The sequence below is a fragment of the Gracilinanus agilis genome, chromosome 3 (assembly GCF_016433145.1).
Source record: "Gracilinanus agilis isolate LMUSP501 chromosome 3, AgileGrace, whole genome shotgun sequence".
Classification (NCBI taxonomy): Eukaryota; Metazoa; Chordata; class Mammalia; order Didelphimorphia; family Didelphidae; genus Gracilinanus; species Gracilinanus agilis.
The window spans coordinates 287,087,233-287,094,436 of record NC_058132.1 but is presented as its reverse complement, the minus strand read 5'-3'; the positions used below and the strand labels follow the sequence as shown (position 1 = coordinate 287,094,436).

At 34.1% G+C, this 7,204-nt stretch overlaps 1 protein-coding gene across 1 annotated transcript in view; it reads left to right on the top strand.

Annotated features, from left to right (window-relative positions):
- Positions 1–7,204, top strand: part of ARHGAP15 (Rho GTPase activating protein 15) — an 817,445-nt gene that overhangs the window by 564,821 nt on the left and 245,420 nt on the right. The gene's annotated exons all lie outside the window — the stretch shown is intronic.

Genomic DNA, 7,204 nt, shown 5'->3' with positions numbered 1-7,204 from the left:
TCTCTCTCTCTCTCTCTCTCTCTCTCTCTCTCTCTCTCTCTCTCTCTCTCTCTCTCTCTCTCTCTCTCTCTCTTTCTCTTATCAGACAGGAAACTTACTTGAAATGCCCGAGTTTCATCATGTTCCAAAGTATTTTTAGCCTACCCAGCAGAAACCCTGATAGCATTTGCAATCATGTTGTTTTCTTGAAAGAGGTGCCTCTCAGAGTGATTTTCTCCAAACTTCACAGAAGCACAACATGGAGCCTTGAAGACATTGCTCATTTTAAAATAATACTTGGTCTAATTATATTTCCAAAATAAGTAGTTTCAAATCCAGCTAGGATAATGTGGTCATGAAAAGGATGTCCAAATCCACCAATTTACATTGGTTTGGTTTGGCTTGACTTTCAAAGTTCTTGGAGCCGAAAGTGGATGGCACGTGAACACTGTAATTGGTGTAATATTCTCAGCATTTTGGGGTTGGCCATGTTGTATGCCATCCAAGGGAAAGCTAATCAAACCTCAAGACTGAACCTATATAAATTTATAACAGTTGCAGTTCACTGATATATTCCAGATCATTTTGTGAGATGTAATGCTCTCCATTTTAATATGTGGTTTGTCATCTTCACCTGATTTAGATAAACTAAAGAGTATGATACCAAAAGGGACCAAGACATTTAGGATGAGAGATACTAATGTCAGGGACTATTATCAGGCATAAGATAAGTGGTGCTAAGATTCTTGAACCCAAAAGGTTTGGGAATTGTGTCAAGTTAGATATATAAACTGAATTGAATGTGTTTTGCTTTACTCCTTACTTTCTGTTTTCGATCTGAAACCACTCAGCAATCTTTCTTAGTGTGATTGTGCTCTACAACCACAAGAGCTGCACAGTTCAGTATTACCCACAGTGTCTCCATCTACCCCTTTTACTCAAAGAGAAAACCAGATTATTAATTTAGGATAAGGTTACATTGCTTCAACAGTATAGTAATTTCCAGTTGCTCATATGGTGTCTATCTAATCCATGGCATGGTGCCAACCACTCTTGATTACTGATCCATTTTAAAAAATTTCTCTTAGATAAACTTTCTTCTTATACCCTTTTAAAGCCAAAGAAAGTCTCCCTAAAATTTTTAAATGTTTTCTGCTTTACATTTTTGATGATCCCTGATATGATGCAGTAGCAGGTAAGCTCAAGGAAGAAATTAGAAGCAGAAAAGATTAGTTTCATTTGTAAAATTAAGATTGCTTATATGACCAAATTAGGCAAAAAGAATGAAAATTTTAGAATAGATGACTAGAAATAGTAATACCTGAGACAATTTTGGGGGAGATATAAATTCTCTAACCTGGCAGAATAAAGTCCTCTCACCTTTTATATGGTGGTATGAAAGAATGAAAGGCCTGAAGCAGTTCCTTTCTTGAAAAACCTAAGACACAGATCAGGTCGTGCTACTCTCCTTTTTAAAAATATTTAGTAGCTCACCATTGTTTCAGAGATCAAATACAAATTCCTCATCCTGGCATTTATGAACCTGCAGACTAGCCAACAGCCTACCTTTGCAGATTGATTTCATATTACTTCCTCTCACATTCTGTGTTCATTCCAAACTGATTTATTAGCCATTCTCTATGTTCAACATTCCATCTCCCTTCTCCATGCTCCATGGACAGCAATTAAGAAATTATCCTACTTCTTAAAATCCCTAGCTTAATTTAAGTCTCAGGTTAGCTATCATGCTTTGGGAGACCTTTCTAGACTTTCCTCTCTCCAAAGTATCACTGTTTATTTATTTATTTATTTATTTATTTATTTATTTATTTATTTGTTTGTTTGTTTATTTATTTATTTGTTTATTTATTTATTTAATTACTCCTTTGTTACAATTAAGTTCACAGGTATTTCCCTCCCTCCTTTCCCTTTCTAGACTAGGTATTAGTGTTTCTGTCTCCTTAAATTAGACAGCATTTATCTGTATATACTAGAGTATACCATACTATGCTGGAGAATTTAGGTGTCTTAGGGGCAGAAACAGTTTCATGCTTGCTGTTGGAGCTCTACTGCTTAGTAGAGTATCTTGCATTTGGTAGTCACTTAATAAATGTTTGACTGGAATCAATTGGAACTCCCATAGGGCAAGGAGCTAATATAATCAGTTGACCAAATATTTGGACTTATGGGGGTCATTTTGATTTCTGTTAATCATATGGTGGTCCCATTCTAAACACCCAAATACTGGTCCAAAATAGACTTACAGTGGGAACATTTATTTATTGGTCCAGTTCTAAAAGAACATGGATTTCCCCAAAATGGAGATCAAAAGTAGATAATATAGCTTTCCATTCTTCCCAAAACCATAGTGTCTAGCCATCAGAGATATATTGTGGGCATTTATTCTACTTCCTACTAGTTTAGGTCAATACTAGAATATAATTTTAAATAAAAATTCATTTGGAATTCACTGATTTCTACCCCAGACCAAACTCTGATTCCTGAGTTTTAAATTTATTTAAAATACAAATCAGTGAACATGAGTGCAAAAGACAAATAGATCAATGAGCAAACATTTATTAAGCACTTATGTACCAGGTACTGTACTATACTCTAGGATAAAAATTCAAAAGTGAAATATAATCTCTTCCCTCACATAGCTTATATTCAACAGATGGGAGAAGGGAGAGGAAGCATATAGACATGTAGAATATTCACTTTAAGTAAACAGAAATATGTAAAAAATACAAAGTAGTTAAGGGGGAAGGGTCACCAACAATTATTGGAGGCAAAAAATACCTCTTGAAGGATATGGTACTTGATCTGAACCTCGAAAGATGCTAAAGATTCCAAAAGACTGAGGTGAGGAGGGAGTCCATCTCATGCATAGGAAACAGGTTAAGCACAGAGGCAAGAGATAACATGGTGTATTTGAAGAACAAGTGGGGTAATTTGGTTGGAATACTGAATTTATGTGTGGAAACAATGTACAACAGACCTGGAAAGAGATGCTGGAGTAAGACTGTAAACTCAAAATATGTTCGTATTAAACAAAGAAAACTAGGAGTATGGATACAACTGTATGCCTATCTGTACACTGAGTATGTTTGTGCATTATGACTTAAAATCTCTAAATTGTTTCCTGCAAAAAAGATAAACATTTAGAAAGTTATGAATTATTTTTATTTATACTTCAATTCTAATAGCTAAATATTATTTTGAAAGTCATCAATATCATGCTTCCTTATTCTTTTTCTTTGTTCCAGTGCTTGAAGGAACCCTTTGCTCTTCCAGCTGTACCAATGATACTATATCCTATCTTTTCTGAAAATCTGCCATTTTAATCATCTCTTCTTTTTTATATCTTTGTCTCTATGTTAGTCTCTCTAATTTTTAATTACTCTTTAACCACTGATTCCTTTCCTAATCCATTCAACATGCCCAGATCTCCTCAATCTTTAAAAACAAAACAATAACAATAATAAAAAAAATCTTTCACTTCACTCTGCAATTATTTAAATTCTACCTCTTGCTTTCTTTTCCCAATATAACTAGAAAAAAAGCCATTTATACTCATAGCCTCCTTTTCCTCAATCTACCCACTCTCTTTACACTTGTTGAAATATAAATTCTTAAACCATCATTCCACTGAAACCATTCTCTTCAAAGTTAACAAAAACAAAAACAAAGTTTCCAACAATATCTTAGTTGCTAAAGTTGATGCCCCTTTTTCTCTTTCTTCTCATCATCACTTATCTTTTGTAGTTTTTGGCATTGCTGACCACCTCATCCTCAAAACTATTATCTCTCTTCCTTAATTTTTCATGACTTTGTTTCTTTCTGTTTCTACTACATATGCCTCTCCTTAGTCTTCTTTTGCTGGATAATCATTCCTGTTCCTTACATGTGTAGGTACCATAAGAATATATCCTGGAATATCTTCTTTTTCTACATTCTTTCTCAGATATCTTATCCATTCCCATGAATTTAAATTATTATTTCCATTCAAATGGTTCTGAAATGTACCTATACAGTCATAATCTCTTTGCTGAGCTTTAGTCCCACTTTACAAATAGCCTTTTGAAAATCTACCTGAATGTTCCCTAGGTTTCTCACAGTCAACAAAACATAAATCATTATTTCCACCACATCAGATTCACCCATCCTCCTAACTTCTTTAATTTTGTCATTACTATCATCCTTTCAATTGTCTTGAGTTGGTAACCTTAGAATTGTACTCATCTCTCGCTCTTCCTCTCTCCCTACTCCATGTCCAATCAGTTGTGAAGTCTCCTTTATTCTGCTTCTACATTCTCTCATATCCATGCCCTTTTCTCCATTTACATGACTACCATTCTAGTGTAGGCCTTCATTTCTTCTTGCCTAAACTTTGCAAAATCTGCAAAGAAATTTTCCTGTTTCCAAGTTCTCCCTTCTCAAACCTCTCCACTACGCTGCTACCAAATTGTAATTCTTTTTTTTTTTAAACCATTACCTTGCATCTTAGAATCAATACTGTGCATTTGTTCCAAGGTAGAAGAGTAGTAAGGGCTAGGAAAGTTTTTTACCTTGTTATTACTCTGCTCAAGAAGTTTACCTCCTTATTATTACCTCTAAGGTCCTACACAATGCCTCTTTGTTACTGGAAGCCCTTCAAAATCTGTCTACAACCTTATTTCCAGACTAATTTCAATCACCCTTCTTAACCTACTGCTTGCAGAATTCCAGACAAATTGGCAGACTTGCTCTTCTCCCTGACTAATAAATCCTTGACCTTAATAAGTTTGTATCGGTGTTCCTCATATCTAGGATGCTCTTAATCTCTAACTCTCTTCAAGTCTCAACTTGTCTTTTGTATTTACTTTGTGAATCTATATTCCTGTAGTAAACTCCTAGGAAAAAGTAAGCTTCTTGAGGATAAAGACCTTAAAATGTTTCTCTTTGTAGCAGCTATGGCTAAGACACTGCCTTTTACATTATGAGTACATAATGCTTATTGAATCAAAATTAGTATATTTTTTCTTGATTTATATAAAAGTGTTGATTAACCTGTGCTACATCATGAAAAATTCAAACTTTACAAAATTCATAGTTTCATCTAAAAATATGACTGATTTATTTTACATTGTTCTTTGTCCTCTGTCACCTCCTGGGCATTATAAGAGTATCTTGAACATAAAAAGTATTCATTTATTTGAATTAAATTTCAACCTATTTACTAAAAAAGTAAAATCACATTTGTTTCCACTGAAAACCAGGATAATGAATAAATTTGGTAGCTGTTCTTCTCTTCCGAGGCCATTAGCTAATGTATTGTTCTCTTCTCTCTGGAATCCCTCACCCTATTCAAGGTTTGGCCCAAGTACTCCTTAAAGAAGGCCTTTCTTAAACCCTCTACCCTCTAATAATTAGATTTACTTCCAAAATTACTTTTTATTTATATGTTATATACTTTGTATTTATTTTTGGTGTACATAGTGATTTATCTCTAGAGCATAAAAACTCCCTGAAGAGAGTTATTTTCATTTTTGTCTTTGTATCCCTAGCACTTAACACAGTTCCTAGAATATAATAGGACCCCATAAATGCTCTTCTAATAAAATTAAGAGTAGTTAAATGATTATTGGTTTCAGTATTCAAAAATATGTTGAACACTTCTTTGTGTCCACTTTGTTTTCTGACTCAATTTTTGAACCACACAAGAAATTTGTCTTATCTTATTTTTTTATAGTCAAAAAATAAATTAACAAGAGTTTGGGGCAATATGATGAATTAGAGACCAAATTTCAACTTTTACCTGAATTTAAATTACTAGTAAATTGTTAGGTGAAATCATATTTATACATCTATAAGCAAGATATAATACACATTTGTTTACATGGGCAGCATCTTTATATATTAGTCATCACTGCCTATCAATAATAAATATTATGCTTTTGTTTCCCAAGAATGAGTAAATTATTTACTCCTTTCATTTCCTAGCAGGAGTCCAGCCTCAGTCAATATAATATCTTCACAGAGTTACCATAGATACAAGAACTATCATAATAATAAATGAGAAACCCCATACTAGTCCTACATACAAACTCCACCATATGACTTCACTAATTTGTTGTCGTTCAGTCATTTCAGTCATTTCCTTCTCTTTGTGACCCCATTTGTGATTTTCTTAGCAAAGAAGATCACTATTTGTCATTTTTGCCATCTCTTCCTCCAGGTCATTTTCCAGATGAGGAAAAAGATAAATAGGATTTGTGGTTGCCCAGGGGTCTCAGCTAGTAGGTATCTGAATCCAAATTTGAACTCAGGTCTTCCTGACTCTTAAGCCCAAGGCTCTATTTCTCTATGACATCTAATTGACCTTACTAAAAACTGCTCCGGACATTATCCCAAGTGGATCTTTATCTACAGCATATATCAGGAGTGGGAATCCATGCTTTAAAAACTCTATGAGATGTTAGATAAATTATGCCATAGAAGCAGTCATGATATCACTAAATATCTTCCCTTAGCCTGATGCCAAAATAGTTTGTAAGTAATAATATATAAATCAAGGAAATGTGCCAAATAATAAATATGTAGGAATATGCAGATATTTATGCCATGCTGGATAATATTTCATGGCACAGAAAGGCTTTATCAAGCCTAAATTTTGAATTCCTAGTAACTTAGTAGCTGAGAGAGCAGACATCACTAAGAGAATATTCCTATGAAATCTGAACTTTGCTATTTGTGTTACATATGGTAGAAGGGAAAATGTTGGAGTCTGAATATGACTTTCCTCCCTTGTTCTTTGGGCTCTTTGAATGCTTAGTAACAGATCTAATACAGTGGTGATTATATTTTTGAAAAATCTGATTTATCAAATATACTGCCATTTAAAATTCACCCAGTTTTTAGTTGGCAAGTCATCCAAAATCAATATCCTCCTTCTTGATAAGATTGCTTTTGGTGGGGAAAGGGTTTTTTTTTAAAGTAGTCATTGTGCACAGATGCAGTAATTGCATTTAACAGCCTAGATCATCATATTAAGTATCTGGAATATGATTTCTAGTTTTGTCTTCCAATACCCAGATCAGTATCTGTTCTTGCTATCTTTGGAATAGAACTAAACCCTTGGGTTATTTTGGCTTTCCACAAGAGGGCGTAACACACATATGCCTGGCAGCCCCATTCTGATTGTAAATCTCTGACTGAATTCCAGGTTTCTTCCAAAGAAGAGCTG